This window comes from Biomphalaria glabrata, chromosome 4 (genome assembly GCF_947242115.1).
Source record: "Biomphalaria glabrata chromosome 4, xgBioGlab47.1, whole genome shotgun sequence".
Lineage (NCBI taxonomy): Eukaryota > Metazoa > Mollusca > Gastropoda > Planorbidae > Biomphalaria > Biomphalaria glabrata.
In genome coordinates this window covers 1-19,391 of record NC_074714.1, presented here as the reverse complement: position 1 = coordinate 19,391, position 19,391 = coordinate 1, and positions in this window count along the sequence as shown.

Sequence of the window (19,391 nt, the reverse complement as noted above, 5' to 3'; positions counted from 1 at the left end):
TCAAACCCTACCCGCTCCCATTTTTTACAAGCACAAAAACAGAAAAAAAAAATTTAATTATTTTTTTTTATATTTTTTTATATTTTTTATTATTATTATTATTTTTTTTAATTTAAAAAAAAAAAATAATAATAATAAAATATAAATAAAAAAAAAATAAAAAAATAAAAAAATTATTTTTTTAAAAAGTTTGGGAACCACTGGTCTACAGTGAAGTCAGTCCCGGGATAGTGAATTACCCATTTAAGCCCATTGCATTAATAATAGATCTTTACTTGTAATTGATATGTAGCCATTCATTATAAATAGTTTTATATTAAACCATTAGATCTAACGTAAGGATTTGAATTAGAGGACATTTTTTATTTATTTTCTAAGCTTTGAACTGCCTCGTACATGGATGGCTGCCTGGTCAAGTTGTTTGCACGCTGGACTGTCGTTCGGATTTATCGACGGTCGAGGGTTCAAACCCTACCCGCTCCCATTTTTTACAAGCCCAAAATAAGAAAAAAAAAATTTATTATTTTTTTTTATATTTTTTTTTTTTTTTTTTTATTATTATAATTTTTTTTTTTAATTTAAAAAAAAAAAAAAAAAATTTTTTTTTTTAAAGTTTGGGAACCACTGGTCTTCAGTGAAGTCAGTCCCGGGATAGTGAATTTCCCATTCAAGCCCATTGCATTAATAATGGAGCTTTACTTGTAATTGATATGTAGCCATTCACTATAAATAGTTTTAAATTAAACCATTAGATCTAACGTAAGGATTTGAATTAGAGGACATTTTTTATTTTTTTCTAAGCTTTGAACTGCTCTCGCATGGATGGCTGCCTGGTCAAGTGGTTTGCACGCTGGACTGTCGTTCGGATTTATCGACGGTCGAGGGTTCAAACCTTACCCGCTCCCATTTTTTACAAGCACAAAATAAGAAAAAACAATTTTTATTATTTTTTTTTATATTTTTTTATATTTTTTATTATTTTTTTTTTTTTTTAATTTAAAAAAAAAAAATAATAAAAAAAAAATAAAAATAAAAAAAAAAAAAAAAAAAAAAAATTATTTTTTTAAAAAGTTTGGGAACCACTGGTCTACAGTGAAGTCAGTCCCTGGATAGTGAATTACCCATTTAAGCCCATTGCATTAATAATAGATCTTTACTTGTAATTGATATGTAGCCATTCATTATAAATAGTTTTAAATTAAACCATTAGATCTAACGTAATGATTTGAATTAGAGGACATTTTTTATTTTTTATTTTTTTCTAAGCTGCCTCGCACATGGATGGCTGCCTAGTCAAGTGGTTTGCACGCTGGACTGTCGTTCGGATTAATCGACGGTCGAGGGATCAAACCTTGCCCGCTACCATTTTTTACAAGCACAAAAATAAGAAAAAAAAAATTTTTTATTTTTTTATTTTATTTTTTTTTTATTATTTTTTTAAATAAAAAAAAATAATAAAAAAAAAATAAAAATAAAAAAAAAAATTTTTTTTTTTTTTAAAGTTTGGGAACCACTGGTCTACATTGAAGTCAGTCCCAGAATAGTGAATTACCCATTCAAGCCCATTGCAATTATAATAGATCTTTACTTGTAATTGATATATAGTCATTCATAATAAATAGTTTTAAATTAAACCATTAGATCTAACGTAAGGATTTAAATTAGAGGACATTTTTTATTTTTTATTTTTTTCTAAGCTTTGAACTGCCTCGTACATGGATGGCTGCCTGCTCAAGTGGTTTGCAAGCTTAACTGTCGTTCGGATTTATCGACGGTCGAGGGTTCAAACCCTGCCCGCTCCCATTTTTTTTTTACAAGCACAAAATAAGAAAGGTTAGCCGTCAACACAAGCTCCCCTCCCTGACAATTGTTTTTCACGTGAGAAAAATGAAGTACAAAAAGTGCATACATTTATTATATTTGAACTCGCCATGAATAAAAAAAATGAAAATTCTAGATCAAGGTTTTATTTGATGTACGATGGTTCTAACATTATTAAAACTAGCCCATAGATCCAGATATTTTCTCTTTGTATTATCGTTGATGAAAAAATGTGGAATTACCGTAATCTAGCATCTAGATGAAATATTAAAAAAAAAAAGATTTATAATAGGAAGTCTAGATCTAATATACTTTTGCTTACAATTGTCTTTAAATTAACAATTTTATCGGAAAAAAAAATTTTTTTATATTTTTTTATTTTTTTAGAAAATTTTTTTTCAATTTTTTAATTTTTTATTTTTTTTTTCGAGAATTCACTATCCTGGGACTGACTTCACTGTAGACCAGTGGTTCCTAAACTTTTTTTTTAATTTTTTTTTTTTTTAATTTTTTTATTTTTTTAGAAATTTTTTTTTCAATTTTTTAATTTTTATTTTTTTTTCGAGAATTCACTATCCCGGGACTGACTTCACTGTAGACCAGTGGTTCCTAAACTTTTTTTTTAATTTTTTTTTTTTTTAATTTTTTTTTTTTTTTATTATTTTTTTTTTTAATTTTAAAAAATTTAAAAAAAAATAATAAAAAAAAATAATAAAATAAAAAAAAAATAAAAAAAAAAAAAAAAAAAAAATTTTAAAGTTTGGGAACCACTGGAAACCCAGCCCGCTCCCATTTTTTACAAGCACAAAATAAGAAAAAAAATTGTATTGGATGATTTTTTCCCCCAAAGGTTAGCCGTCAACACAAGCTTCCCTCCCTGATAATTGTTTTTCACGAGAGAAAAATGAAGTACAAAAAGTGCATACATTTATTATATTTGAACTCGCCATGAATAAAAAAAAATGAAAATTCTAGATCAAGGTTTTATTTGATGTACGATGGTTCTAACATTGTTAAAACTAGCCCATAGATCCAGATATTTTCTCTTTGTATTATCGTGGATTCCAAAAAAGTGGAATTACCGTAATCTAGCATCTAGATGAAATATTTTTTAAAAAATAAATATCTATAATAGGCTGTCTAGATCTAATATACTTTTGCTTACAATTGTCTTTAAATTAACATTTTTATCGGAAAAAAAAACCTTTTTTTTTTTAGTGTTTATTCTGTATCGCTCTGTTACTGTTAGAGTGTTGCTAGTGACTTGTGTGATGCGATTTCTTTTCAGATTAGATCTATGGTTTGGGTTATTTTTTTTTATTTTGAAAATGTAGATCTAGCTGAAAATGTTAAAAATTATATATTAATGTATATCTATGTAATAGGATACATTAAACAGTTAAGCAGAAATCTATTTCTGTGAACCGATTCCCCCCCCCCCGGGCTAAACAATGGGAAAAAAATATATTTTGTTTTATCGGAATTATATATACCGGTATTTAAAAAAAAACAATTAATATCTTTTCCTTTTTAGAAATTCATTTCTTGTTTTAAAATAACTTACTTGTTGCTAAGATAAACAATCGAATTTTATTCTATAAAATAGATCTAGATAATAACAATTTTGACATAATGTATTCAACGAAGGTAGTCTATTATCTAAATAGAATTTCTGTAAGTTTCAATCAATATCTAGTTTGTAGATCTAGCTTATTCATTAAAATTTAAACTGTATCATTTCTATTGATTTACCGTATTTTTAGTCTAAAATTAATATAATCTACATTTAGACCTAATTCTCTCTTCCTTAGGCTGCATGAGCTCAGTAGTCAGTATTTATAACACAAAAATCTTTAAAATTGTAATTTTATTGTTCCCTATTGAAAACAATTTAGAACTATTGTAAACTGGGTCGTTATTATTAATACTTTTTTTTTTGTCGTTGAATTGAAATTTAACTCAGCACACTCTTTTTTTCTTTATTTTTTTTTAGGCTTTGAACTGCCTCGCACATAGCTGGCTGCCTGGTCAAGTGGTTAGCACGCTGGACTGTTGTTCGGATTTATCGACGGTCGAGGGTTCAAACCCTGCCCGCTCCCATTTTTTTTTTACAAGCACAAAATAAGAAAAAAAAAATTGGATGATTTTTTTCCCCAAAGGTTAGCCGTCAACACAAGCTTCCCTCCCTGATAATTGTTTTTCACGTGAGAAAAATGAAGTACAAAAAGTGCATACATTTATTATATTTGAACTCGCCATGAATAAAAAAAAAAGAAAATTCTAGATCAAGGTTTTATTTGATGTACGATGGTTCTAACATTGTTAAAACTAGCCCATAGATCCAGATATTTTCTCTTTGTATTATCGTGGATTCAAAAAAAGATGAATTACCGTCAGCTAGCATCTAGATGAAATATTTTTAAAAAAATAAATATCTATAATAGGCAGACTAGATCTAATATACTTTTGCTTACAATTGTCTTTAAATTAACATTTTTATCGGAAAAAAAACAACTTTTTTTTTTAGTGTTTATTTCTGTATCGCTCTGTTACTGTTAGAGTGTTGCTAGTGACTCGTGTGATGCGATTTCTTTTCAGATTAGATCTATGGTTTGGGTTATTTATTTTAATTTGGAAATGTAAATCTATCTGAAAATAGATAAAAATTATTGATTTACCGTATTTTTTAGTCTAAAATTAATATAATCTACATCTAGACCTAATTCTCTCTTCCTTAGGCTGCATGAGCTCAGTAGTCAGTAGTTATAACACAAAAATCTTTAAAATTGTAATTTTGTTGTTCCCTATTGAAAACAATTTAGAACTATTGTAAACTGGGTCGTTATTATTAATATTTTTTTTGTCGTTGAATTGAAAATTAACTCAGCACACTTTTTTCTGAACTCGATAGTGTATAAAAGTCAAGAAATTTGGGCTATCAAGTTAGTTCATCTACAGGTGACCCATACGAGATTGAAAGTGGAAGAAGAGAAGAAAGTCGTCATTTTCTATGCCCTAAAGTTTAGATGGTGTCTATGCATGTTTCTTGAAGTTGACCTGGAGATCGGTGAGTCAATATGAAACTTAGAATTAAACGGTAACTTTAGATTTGTGTTTTTTTATGTCTGTTCTTAACATATTTACAAGTGTTTTTGAAAGAAATAAATGTATTAAAGTTCATACTTTAACACATTACATTTTTTCCCTAGGTCTGTTTGTTCATCAATGCCTATTCCAAAACTGTAGCAGTCCCGTCTTTACTACGTACATAGTGTGCAGAACTGTTGTCAACATTTCGGGCAGCTAATGCCCATGCTCTCAGTACACTCTTCTTATCAGAAGTGCGTGCTCTCCAAAATGAGCTATTTATAAACATGCTATCCCAGCATCATTCTACGACATCAAAATAGTCTACACAATATAGACTATGAACTTTATGTGCTTTTCAAAATGTGCAGTACACAATTGACAATGACTTTGCTTTTAAAAATGTGTACTATTGACATTAAATTTCATGTGTGGAGGATTCAACGAAGTGGATCGTCTACAATTTGTGAGTACCCTATTTATTTTAAAAGTTCAATATTCTTTTGCTAAGGCCACCTCTTATATTCAGCATTTAACATGTTTGATTTTGATATGTATTAGCAATGCATTTTCATCTCTTCTGCAAAGTAAGAAATTCAACTTGCAACATTATTTTAGCCATACACCTGGTCTTTATTATGGTTAAAATATCTAAATCTAAACTTTATAGCAAGGTAAACTTAACCCAGCTTTAAGGGGAAAACCCAAGCTAAAGGAATGGCGTTTGACAATTCTTAATTTTGATCTGTATTAGCAAATACATTTTCGTCTCTTCTTTAAACAATCAACTTTAACAAATGCAGCATGTTTTCAGTCGTACATTAAAATGCACCACCCGGTCTTTAGTAAGGTTAAAATATCTAGATCTATACTTTAATTATAGCAAGCATAAACTCTTGATGAGAAAAACCCAACTTTAGTGGGAAAACCCAAGACTCAAATGATAATAGTTAAATGGAGTTTGACTTTTTTGTTCAAAACTAAATTTTAGATTTAAATCGATTTATTCACCATGTATTCCTATTTTAAACTGATAATCTTTCTAGATCTATGTTTAGATCTAATACATTACAGACTTTACATAACAAAATATCTAGATCTAATTACTTCCTTCGCGTATACAATGCAATTTGTCATTGCAGTCGAACATGTTGGATTTATTTATCTAGATCTAGAATAGATCTAGTTTAAATAGAATATTGCCTAACGAAATATAGATATGTGTAGAATGAATACTAGATCTACAACTCTAGCTTTTAATTAGATGTAGTAATTTAATATTTCTAAAGTTAGATCTACACTAGTGTAAATCTAGGTATTGAGCTTAATCGAGATCTCTTACACACGAGTAATCTATTTTGAACGCACATACCGTAAACTATATCGACCACACATTCCGTAGACTATGTCGAACAGAATTTCTAAGTTTATTTCTATAACCTATACTGGTTATTCTTTGGGGGGACAATGATAGACCCCCCCCCTTTCCTTCCCCCCCCCCCACACACAAAAAAAAACAACTCATTAGCCATTAAATTGAAAATAAGCTATAATTGCACAATTCTGGCCCGTTGTATGTAGATCTAGATCTAATTTTACATAGTCTGTAGATTCTACATTCATTGGTCCTTGGTTTTACTAAGGTCAACAAAATTGAAGACTATTTTAGAATCTAGATCTAGCTCTAAATCTATATAGATCTAGTAAAGATTTTAGACTATTTGCATTATTTTGCTATCTTTTGGACTGAGATTTAGCTCTCTCGACCCTTGTTTATACATATTGAGTTTACAATAATCAAATTTTGCTTCAGTTCATTATCATTTTGTCATTTGTCTTAGCTAACGTCGTTTACATTTAATATCAAATATGGACTGTGGTATAGTATTTTCGATATGGTGTTTTGTATTCCAATTTCGAATCGGAGGTTTGTGTATTGTGTCGTGCTACTTTGAAGTGCAACTAAATTCGTTTTGTGGTGCCTATTCGTTTTCTGCCATCTATCTGGAATCAAAATTGTGCATTTATGTGCCGGCTATTCTGAATCGGGCTTGTGCATTTTTGTGCCGGCTATTCTGAATCGGACTTGTGTTTTTTTGTGTTAGCTGTTTAAAATCAATTGTTTTATTTTTCGTTGTGGCTATTTAAAATCAATTAGTGCTTTTTTTCTGCCGTGGATGATGTTTGAAATCAGCTTGTGCTTTTTTTAGTGTGCTTTTTAAAATCAACTGGTCTTTTTTTTTTTCGTGGTGGAATCGACTTGCGCATTTTGGTGTAGTTTTTTAGAATTGACTTGTGCTTTCTTTCCCGCGTGGTTTATTGGAATAAGACTTGTGCATATATTTGGTTACGTTATTTGGAATAGTTTTTTTTTAGCTTTGTGTCAATGAATATTTGGCTTGAAACTTTCCCAGCAAAAAAAAAGTAAAAAAAAAATGTTTGCATCGTGTAATAAGCACTTTAATGTAGCAGCCCTGAGCATCTGAAATAAACTCCCCCCCCCATGTCTTGAGCTCCTGATATCCATGCCCCGGTTTACTATGAAGCTCCAGTATCTAGATCTAATAAAGATATTATTATTGTCTAGGATTCAAGAGAGGCAACCCATATAAATCATCCCAAACTTTCCCTGTCGTACAAGAAAAGCCGCAAATGTATACAATGAATATTTTAGCTTGAAACCTACCCAGCATAAGTAAATCAAACTAATTTGCATGGAACAATAAATACTTAAGTGTAGCAGCCCTGAGCACCTGAAAAAACCGCCCCCCCACGTCTTAGAATTCCTCATATCCACGCCCCAGTTTACTATGAATCTTCAGTCTCTAGATCTAAATAAAAATAATGAAATATTGTCTTGGATTCAAAAGAGGCAAACCATAGAAATCATCCCAAACTTTCCCTTTATAAAAAAAAGAGATTAAGTCCCTTAATGTAATTTACACCTATAATAGAAAATGTTTTACAAAATACATTAAATTCTTAGCTTTACCTATCAATCAGTCTGTTGAACCATGGGGGCACCACAAGATATGTGAACAGCCCTTCTTTATACCTCTCTTTAATTAGTCCTGGATAAACCATTTCATGGCATACCTGGCCATTCTTTGATGTCTTCACATTGTCTTTCTTTCATTCTTCATCCTAGAACTCAATCGTGAAAGGACCATAACCCTGGTATTATTTATTTTAAAATAAAAAGAGTGATTAAGTCCCTTAATGTAATTAACACCAATTTTTGGAAATGTTTTACAAAATACAATAAATTCTTAGCTTTACCTATCGATCAATCTGTTCAACCATGTGGGCACCACACAAGATCTGTCAACAGCCCTTCTATATTCCTCTCTGTACTTAGCCCTGGATAAACCATTTCATGGCAGACCTGCCCATTCTTTGTCTTCCCATTGCTCTGTCTTTCATTCTTTATCCTGGAACTCAATTGTGAAAGGACCATAACCCTGTTATTATTTTCTTATGAAAAAAAAAGAGTGATTAAGTCCCTTAATGTAATTAACACCAATATTAGGAAATGAATTACAAAATACATTAAATTCTTAGCTTTACGTATCGATTAATCTGTTCAACCATGGTGGCACCACACAAGATCTGTCAACAGCCCTTCTATGTTCCTCTCTGTACTTAGCCCTGGATAAACAATTTCATTGCAGACCTGCCCATTCTTTGATGTCTTCACATTGCTCTCTTTCTCATTCTTCATCCTGGAACTCAATGGTGAAAGGACCATAACCCCGGTATTATTTTCTTATGAAAAAAAAAGAGTGATTAAGTCCCTTAATGTAATTAACACCAATTTTTTTCGAAATGTTTTACAAAATACATTAAATTCTTAGCTTTACCTATCGATTAATCTGTTCAACCATGGGGGCACCACACAAGATCTGTCAACAGCCCTTCTATATTTATCTCTGTACTTAGCCCTTAATAAACCATTTCATGGCAGACCTGCCCATTCTTTGATGTCTTCACATTGCTCTCTTTCTCATTCTTCATCCTGGAACTCACTTGTGAAAGGACCATAACCTTGGTAATATTTTCTTAAAATAAAAAAGAGTGATTAAGTCCCTTAATGTAATTAACACCAATTTTTTTCGAGATGTTTTGCAAAATACATAAAATTCTTAGCTTTACCTATCGATTAATCTGTTGAACCATGGGGGCACCACACAAGATCTGTCAACAGCCCTTCTATATTCCTCTCTGTACTTAGCCCTGGATAAACCATTTCATTGCAGACCTGGCCATTCTTTGATGTTTTCACATTACTCTGTCTTTTTTCATTCTTCATCCTGGAACTCAATTGTGAAAGGAGCATAACCCTGGTAATATTTTCTTAAAATAAAAAAATGTGATTAAGTCCCTTAATGTAATTAACACCAATTTTTTTCGAAATGTTTTACAAAATACATTAAATTCTTAGCTTTACCTATCGATTAATCTGTTCAACCATGGGGGCACCACACAAGATCTGTCAACAGCCCTTCAATATTCCTCTCTGTACTTAGCCCTTAATAAACCATTTCATGGCAGACCTGCCCATTCTTTGATGTCTTCACATTGCTCTCTTTCTCATTCTTCATCCTGGAACTCACTTGTGAAAGGACCATAACCCTGGTAATATTTTCTTAAAATAAAGAGTGATTAAGTCCCTTAATGTAATTAACACCAATTTTTTTCGAAATGTTTTACAAAATACATTAAATTCTTAGCTTTACCTATCGATAAATCTGTTGAACCATGGTTGCACCACACATGATCTGTCAACAGCCCTTCTATATTCCTCTCTGTACTTAGCCCTGGATAAACCATTTCATTGCATACCTGGCCATTTTTTGATGTCTTCATATTACTCTGTCTTTTTTCATTCTTCATCCTAGAACTCAATGGTGAAAGGACCATAACCCTGGTTTTATTTTCTTATGAAAAAAAAGAGTGATTAAGTCCCTTAATGTAATTAACACCAATATAAGGAAATTAATTACAAAATACATCAAATTCTTAGCTTTACCTATCAATTAATCTGTTCAACCATGGGGGCACCACACAAGATCTGTCAACAGCCCTTCTATATTCCTCTCTGTACTTAGCCCTGGATAAACCATTTCATTGCAGACCTGCCCATTCTTTGATGTTTTCACATTACTCTGTCTTTTTTCATTCTTCATCCTGCAACTCAATGGTGAAAGGACCATAACCCTGGTTTTATTTTCTTAAAATAAAAGAGTGATTAAGTCCCTTAATGTAATTAACACCAATTTTTTTCGAAATGTTTTACAAAATACATTAAATTCTTAGCTTTACCTATCGATCAATTTGTTGAACCATGGTTGCACCACACATGATCTGTCAACAGCCCTTCTATATTCCTATCTGTACTTAGCCCTGGATAAACCATTTCATTGCATACCTGGCCATTTTTTGATGTCTTCATATTACTCTCTGTCTTTCTCATTCTTCATCCTGGAACTCACTTGTGAAAGGACCATAACCCTGGTTTTATTTTCTTATGAAAAAAAAAGTGATTAAGTCCCTTAATGTAATAAACACCAATATTAGGAAATAAATTACAAAATACATTAAATTCTTAGCTTTACGTATCGATCAATCTGTTCAACCACGGGGGACACCACATAAGATCTGTCAACAGCCCTTCTATATTCCTCTCTGTACTTAGCCCTAGATAAACCATTTCATGGCAGACCTGCCCATTCTTTGATGTCTTCACATTGTGTCTTCGTCTCATTCTTCATCCTAGAACTCAATGGTGAAAGGACCATAAACCTGGTATTATTTTCTGAAAATGAAAGTGATTAAGTCCCTTAATGTAATTAACACCAATTTTATTAAATGTTTTACAAAATACATTACATTATTAGCTTTAGGTATCGATTAATCTGTTGAACCATGGGGGCACCACATAAGATCTGTCAACAGCCCTTCTATATTCCTCTCTGTACTTAGCCCTGGATAAACCATCTCATGGCAGACCTGCCCATTCTTTGATGTCTTCACATTGTGTCTTTCATTCTTTTTGCTAGAACTCAATTGTGAAAGGAACATAACCCTTGTTTTATTTTCTTTAAAAAATAAAGCGATTAAGTCCCTTAATGTAATTAACACCAATATTAGGAAATGTTTTACAACATTCATTAATTTCTTACCTTTACCTATCGATCAGTCTGTTGAACCATGGGGGCACCACACAAGATCTGTCAACAGCCCTTCTATATTCCTCTCTGTACTTAGCCCTGGATAAACCATTTCTTAGCGAACCTGCCCATTCTTTGATGTCTTCACATTGTCTTTCTATCATTCTTTTTGCTAGAACTCAATGGTGAAAGGACCATAAACCTGGTATTATTTTCTGAAAATAAACTCCCTTAATATAATTAACACCAATTTTATGAAATGTTTTACAAAATACATTAAATTCTTAGCTTTACCTATAAATCAATCTGTTGAACCATGGGTCATTACTTTTCTTTAGTTCTCGTAGACTAAGTGTTAAATGTCAACTCTAAAAAGGCTTTAAAAATAATCTAAATTTATCTCTTAATATAGACTTTTCAAGGTCTTTATTGTTACAAATTATGGACTAAAACTATAGAAATGTTAAAATCCTTGGTATCAAATGCCTAAACTTTGAAGGTTTCCATTTCATTTTTGAAATGGACATATATTTATTCCTTGTAGCTAATTAAACCAATAAGAGGTGGCCTTAATGTCTTACTTTTATAAAATTAGATAAAACAAACCTGTTTAGTACAATGTACACATGCATTACAAGTAAACCCTATCACCCAACACATTGTAATAAACATTAGATAGCAGTTGCATAACATTTTACACCCTAAATTTTATCTCAGATATACAATTCTCTTTTAATAGTTTGTTTTACTTGTTCAATTGCTTTTTATGTAATGCTCTTAAATAAAATATGTAATTATATACTCCCTATAGCTCATTTAAGAGTTGGAATTACTCATTTGCTTACATAAATATAACTTATGCAAACATATTTAAAACCATTGACACATGCATTTAAAGTAAACCCAAACATCCAATACGGCAGTAAACGTTAGACAATAATTGCATACATAACATTGCACACTTAATTTTATTTCTATGACCTTTCTTAAAAGCTTGTTTCAATTGTTCCATTGCTTTTTTTGTATTGCATGTTTATTTCTAGATAAATATTAGAGTTGTCCTTATGTTTAAAGATTATTTGAATTTAGGTTAGTGTTAGTTGTAGATGCTAGACTTGGGGCAATAATCATATACGTGAAAGTTTACGTTAGCTGGGTACTTAAAACTTGACTATTTATATTTTTTCTTGTAACTAGTTAACCTAAAGTGTTACTTAGCCAGCGCTGAACTTGACATGTGACACTGCCAGCACTGGTCTTAGCCAGCACTGAACTTGACATGTGACACTGCCAGCACTGGTCTTAGCCAGCGCTGAACTTGACATGTGACACTGCCAGCACTGGTCTTAGCCAGCGCTGAACTTGACATGAGACACTGCCAGCGCTGGTCTAGCTAACATGATCACTAGGTTTCAACTATTTACTAAGATAAAGATATAAATGTAATGATTAATCGAGTCTACGTCATCTCTAAGACTTAAAGCTTATTTTCCCTTAAATCCTATACCATAAGACCACCCATCCCTAAACTCTAAGTATTTAGTTAGCATTCAAAGGAAACAAAACTTCTAAAACAGTACTCAAGGGATAACGACATATGATCGTCTTCCCTTAAATGCTGTGTGTACGTTTTGTTTCCTTTAATTGCTATTTAAATACTATCTCCATTAGGGTAACTATCTCCATTAGGGTAACTATCTCCATTAGGGTAACTATCTCCATTAGGGTAACTATCTCCATTAGGGTAACTATCTCCATTAGGGTAACTATCTCCATTAGGGTAACTATCTCCATTAGGGTAACTATCTCCATTAGGGTAACTATCTCCATTAGGGTAACTATCTCCATTAGGGTAACTATCTCCATTAGGGTAACTATCTCCATTAGGGTAACTATCTCCATTAGGGTAACTATCTCCATTAGGGTAACTATCTCCATTAGGGTAACTATCTCCATTAGGGTAACTATCTCCATTAGGGTAACTATCTCCATTAGGGTAACTATCTCCATTAGGGTAACTATCTCCATTAGGGTAACTATCTCCATTAGGGTAACTATCTCCATTAGGGTAACTATCTCCATTAGGGTAACTATCTCCATTAGGGTAACTATCTCCATTAGGGTAACTATCTCCATTAGGGTAACTATCTCCATTAGGGTAACTATCTCCATTAGGGTAACTATCTCCATTAGGGTAACTATCTCCATTAGGGTAACTATCTCCATTAGGGTAACTATCTCCATTAGGGTAACTATCTCCATTAGGGTAACTATCTCCATTAGGGTAACTATCTCCATTAGGGTAACTATCTCCATTAGGGTAACTATCTCCATTAGGGTAACTATCTCCATTAGGGTAACTATCTCCATTAGGGTAACTATCTCCATTAGGGTAACTATCTCCATTAGGGTAACTATCTCCATTAGGGTAACTATCTCCATTAGGGTAACTATCTCCATTAGGGTAACTATCTCCATTAGGGTAACTATCTCCATTAGGGTAACTATCTCCATTAGGGTAACTATCTCCATTAGGGTAACTATCTCCATTAGGGTAACTATCTCCATTAGGGTAACTATCTCCATTAGGGTAACTATCTCCATTAGGGTAACTATCTCCATTAGGGTAACTATCTCCATTAGGGTAACTATCTCCATTAGGGTAACTATCTCCATTAGGGTAACTATCTCCATTAGGGTAACTATCTCCATTAGGGTAACTATCTCCATTAGGGTAACTATCTCCATTAGGGTAACTATCTCCATTAGGGTAACTATCTCCATTAGGGTAACTATCTCCATTAGGGTAACTATCTCCATTAGGGTAACTATCTCCATTAGGGTAACTATCTCCATTAGGGTAACTATCTCCATTAGGGTAACTATCTCCATTAGGGTAACTATCTCCATTAGGGTAACTATCTCCATTAGGGTAACTATCTCCATTAGGGTAACTATCTCCATTAGGGTAACTATCTCCATTAGGGTAACTATCTCCATTAGGGTAACTATCTCCATTAGGGTAACTATCTCCATTAGGGTAACTATCTCCATTAGGGTAACTATCTCCATTAGGGTAACTATCTCCATTAGGGTAACTATCTCCATTAGGGTAACTATCTCCATTAGGGTAACTATCTCCATTAGGGTAACTATCTCCATTAGGGTAACTATCTCCATTAGGGTAACTATCTCCATTAGGGTAACTATCTCCATTAGGGTAACTATCTCCATTAGGGTAACTATCTCCATTAGGGTAACTATCTCCATTAGGGTAACTATCTCCATTAGGGTAACTATCTCCATTAGGGTAACTATCTCCATTAGGGTAACTATCTCCATTAGGGTAACTATCTCCATTAGGGTAACTATCTCCATTAGGGTAACTATCTCCATTAGGGTAACTATCTCCATTAGGGTAACTATCTCCATTAGGGTAACTATCTCCATTAGGGTAACTATCTCCATTAGGGTAACTATCTCCATTAGGGTAACTATCTCCATTAGGGTAACTATCTCCATTAGGGTAACTATCTCCATTAGGGTAACTATCTCCATTAGGGTAACTATCTCCATTAGGGTAACTATCTCCATTAGGGTAACTATCTCCATTAGGGTAACTATCTCCATTAGGGTAACTATCTCCATTAGGGTAACTATCTCCATTAGGGTAACTATCTCCATTAGGGTAACTATCTCCATTAGGGTAACTATCTCCATTAGGGTAACTATCTCCATTAGGGTAACTATCTCCATTAGGGTAACTATCTCCATTAGGGTAACTATCTCCATTAGGGTAACTATCTCCATTAGGGTAACTATCTCCATTAGGGTAACTATCTCCATTAGGGTAACTATCTCCATTAGGGTAACTATCTCCATTAGGGTAACTATCTCCATTAGGGTAACTATCTCCATTAGGGTAACTATCTCCATTAGGGTAACTATCTCCATTAGGGTAACTATCTCCATTAGGGTAACTATCTCCATTAGGGTAACTATCTCCATTAGGGTAACTATCTCCATTAGGGTAACTATCTCCATTAGGGTAACTATCTCCATTAGGGTAACTATCTCCATTAGGGTAACTATCTCCATTAGGGTAACTATCTCCATTAGGGTAACTATCTCCATTAGGGTAACTATCTCCATTAGGGTAACTATCTCCATTAGGGTAACTATCTCCATTAGGGTAACTATCTCCATTAGGGTAACTATCTCCATTAGGGTAACTATCTCCATTAGGGTAACTATCTCCATTAGGGTAACTATCTCCATTAGGGTAACTATCTCCATTAGGGTAACTATCTCCATTAGGGTAACTATCTCCATTAGGGTAACTATCTCCATTAGGGTAACTATCTCCATTAGGGTAACTATCTCCATTAGGGTAACTATCTCCATTAGGGTAACTATCTCCATTAGGGTAACTATCTCTTAGGGTTAGGGTTAGGGTTAGGGTTAGGGTTAGGGTTAGGGTTAGGGTTAGGGTTAGGGTTAGGGTTAGGGTTAGGGTTAGGGTTAGGGTTAGGGTTAGGGTTAGGGTTAGGGTTAGGGTTAGGGTTAGGGTTAGGGTTAGGGTTAGGGTTAGGGTTAGGGTTAGGGTTAGGGTTAGGGTTAGGGTTAGGGTTAGGGTTAGGGTTAGGGTTAGGGTTAGGGTTAGGGTTAGGGTTAGGGTTAGGGTTAGGGTTAGGGTTAGGGTTAGGGTTAGGGTTAGGGTTAGGGTTAGGGTTAGGGTTAGGGTTAGGGTTAGGGTTAGGGTTAGGGTTAGGGTTAGGGTTAGGGTTAGGGTTAGGGTTAGGGTTAGGGTTAGGGTTAGGGTTAGGGTTAGGGTTAGGGTTAGGGTTAGGGTTAGGGTTAGGGTTAGGGTTAGGGTTAGGGTTAGGGTTAGGGTTAGGGTTAGGGTTAGGGTTAGGGTTAGGGTTAGGGTTAGGGTTAGGGTTAGGGTTAGGGTTAGGGTTAGGGTTAGGGTTAGGGTTAGGGTTAGGGTTAGGGTTAGGGTTAGGGTTAGGGTTAGGGTTAGGGTTAGGGTTAGGGTTAGGGTTAGGGTTAGGGTTAGGGTTAGGGTTAGGGTTAGGGTTAGGGTTAGGGTTAGGGTTAGGGTTAGGGTTAGGGTTAGGGTTAGGGTTAGGGTTAGGGTTAGGGTTAGGGTTAGGGTTAGGGTTAGGGTTAGGGTTAGGGTTAGGGTTAGGGTTAGGGTTAGGGTTAGGGTTAGGGTTAGGGTTAGGGTTAGGGTTAGGGTTAGGGTTAGGGTTAGGGTTAGGGTTAGGGTTAGGGTTAGGGTTAGGGTTAGGGTTAGGGTTAGGGTTAGGGTTAGGGTTAGGGTTAGGGTTAGGGTTAGGGTTAGGGTTAGGGTTAGGGTTAGGGTTAGGGTTAGGGTTAGGGTTAGGGTTAGGGTTAGGGTTAGGGTTAGGGTTAGGGTTAGGGTTAGGGTTAGGGTTAGGGTTAGGGTTAGGGTTAGGGTTAGGGTTAGGGTTAGGGTTAGGGTTAGGGTTAGGGTTAGGGTTAGGGTTAGGGTTAGGGTTAGGGTTAGGGTTAGGGTTAGGGTTAGGGTTAGGGTTAGGGTTAGGGTTAGGGTTAGGGTTAGGGTTAGGGTTAGGGTTAGGGTTAGGGTTAGGGTTAGGGTTAGGGTTAGGGTTAGGGTTAGGGTTAGGGTTAGGGTTAGGGTTAGGGTTAGGGTTAGGGTTAGGGTTAGGGTTAGGGTTAGGGTTAGGGTTAGGGTTAGGGTTAGGGTTAGGGTTAGGGTTAGGGTTAGGGTTAGGGTTAGGGTTAGGGTTAGGGTTAGGGTTAGGGTTAGGGTTAGGGTTAGGGTTAGGGTTAGGGTTAGGGTTAGGGTTAGGGTTAGGGTTAGGGTTAGGGTTAGGGTTAGGGTTAGGGTTAGGGTTAGGGTTAGGGTTAGGGTTAGGGTTAGGGTTAGGGTTAGGGTTAGGGTTAGGGTTAGGGTTAGGGTTAGGGTTAGGGTTAGGGTTAGGGTTAGGGTTAGGGTTAGGGTTAGGGTTAGGGTTAGGGTTAGGGTTAGGGTTAGGGTTAGGGTTAGGGTTAGGGTTAGGGTTAGGGTTAGGGTTAGGGTTAGGGTTAGGGTTAGGGTTAGGGTTAGGGTTAGGGTTAGGGTTAGGGTTAGGGTTAGGGTTAGGGTTAGGGTTAGGGTTAGGGTTAGGGTTAGGGTTAGGGTTAGGGTTAGGGTTAGGGTTAGGGTTAGGGTTAGGGTTAGGGTTAGGGTTAGGGTTAGGGTTAGGGTTAGGGTTAGGGTTAGGGTTAGGGTTAGGGTTAGGGTTAGGGTTAGGGTTAGGGTTAGGGTTAGGGTTAGGGTTAGGGTTAGGGTTAGGGTTAGGGTTAGGGTTAGGGTTAGGGTTAGGGTTAGGGTTAGGGTTAGGGTTAGGGTTAGGGTTAGGGTTAGGGTTAGGGTTAGGGTTAGGGTTAGGGTTAGGGTTAGGGTTAGGGTTAGGGTTAGGGTTAGGGTTAGGGTTAGGGTTAGGGTTAGGGTTAGGGTTAGGGTTAGGGTTAGGGTTAGGGTTAGGGTTAGGGTTAGGGTTAGGGTTAGGGTTAGGGTTAGGGTTAGGGTTAGGGTTAGGGTTAGGGTTAGGGTTAGGGTTAGGGTTAGGGTTAGGGTTAGGGTTAGGGTTAGGGTTAGGGTTAGGGTTAGGGTTAGGGTTAGGGTTAGGGTTAGGGTTAGGGTTAGGGTTAGGGTTAGGGTTAGGGTTAGGGTTAGGGTTAGGGTTAGGGTTAGGGTTAGGGTTAGGGTTAGGGTTAGGGTTAGGGTTAGGGTTAGGGTTAGGGTTAGGGTTAGGGTTAGGGTTAGGGTTAGGGTTAGGGTTAGGGTTAGGGTTAGGGTTAGGGTTAGGGTTAGGGTTAGGGTTAGGGTTAGGGTTAGGGTTAGGGTTAGGGTTAGGGTTAGGGTTAGGGTTAGGGTTAGGGTTAGGGTTAGGGTTAGGGTTAGGGTTAGGGTTAGGGTTAGGGTTAGGGTTAGGGTTAGGGTTAGGGTTAGGGTTAGGGTTAGGGTTAGGGTTAGGGTTAGGGTTAGGGTTAGGGTTAGGGTTAGGGTTAGGGTTAGGGTTAGGGTTAGGGTTAGGGTTAGGGTTAGGGTTAGGGTTAGGGTTAGGGTTAGGGTTAGGGTTAGGGTTAGGGTTAGGGTTAGGGTTAGGGTTAGGGTTAGGGTTAGGGTTAGGGTTAGGGTTAGGGTTAGGGTTAGGGTTAGGGTTAGGGTTAGGGTTAGGGTTAGGGTTAGGGTTAGGGTTAGGGTTAGGGTTAGGGTTAGGGTTAGGGTTAGGGTTAGGGTTAGGGTTAGGGTTAGGGTTAGGGTTAGGGTTAGGGTTAGGGTTAGGGTTAGGGTTAGGGTTAGGGTTAGGGTTAGGGTTAGGGTTAGGGTTAGGGTTAGGGTTAGGGTTAGGGTTAGGGTTAGGGTTAGGGTTAGGGTTAGGGTTAGGGTTAGGGTTAGGGTTAGGGTTAGGGTTAGGGTTAGGGTTAGGGTTAGGGTTAGGGTTAGGGTTAGGGTTAGGGTTAGGGTTAGGGTTAGGGTTAGGGTTAGGGTTAGGGTTAGGGTTAGGGTTAGGGTTAGGGTTAGGGTTAGGGTTAGGGTTAGGGTTAGGGTTAGGGTTAGGGTTAGGGTTAGGGTTAGGGTTAGGGTTAGGGTTAGGGTTAGGGTTAGGGTTAGGGTTAGGGTTAGGGTTAGGGTTAGGGTTAGGGTTAGGGTTAGGGTTAGGGTTAGGGTTAGGGTTAGGGTTAGGGTTAGGGTTAGGGTTAGGGTTAGGGTTAGGGTTAGGGTTAGGGTTAGGGTTAGGGTTAGGGTTAGGGTTAGGGTTAGGGTTAGGGTTAGGGTTAGGGTTAGGGTTAGGGTTAGGGTTAGGGTTAGGGTTAGGGTTAGGGTTAGGGTTAGGGTTAGGGTTAGGGTTAGGGTTAGGGTTAGGGTTAGGGTTAGGGTTAGGGTTAGGGTTAGGGTTAGGGTTAGGGTTAGGGTTAGGGTTAGGGTTAGGGTTAGGGTTAGGGTTAGGGTTAGGGTTAGGGTTAGGGTTAGGGTTAGGGTTAGGGTTAGGGTTAGGGTTAGGGTTAGGGTTAGGGTTAGGGTTAGGGTTAGGGTTAGGGTTAGGGTTAGGGTTAGGGTTAGGGTTAGGGTTAGGGTTAGGGTTAGGGTTAGGGTTAGGGTTAGGGTTAGGGTTAGGGTTAGGGTTAGGGTTAGGGTTAGGGTTAGGGTTAGGGTTAGGGTTAGGGTTAGGGTTAGGGTTAGGGTTAGGGTTAGGGTTAGGGTTAGGGTTAGGGTTAGGGTTAGGGTTAGGGTTAGGGTTAGGGTTAGGGTTAGGGTTAGGGTTAGGGTTAGGG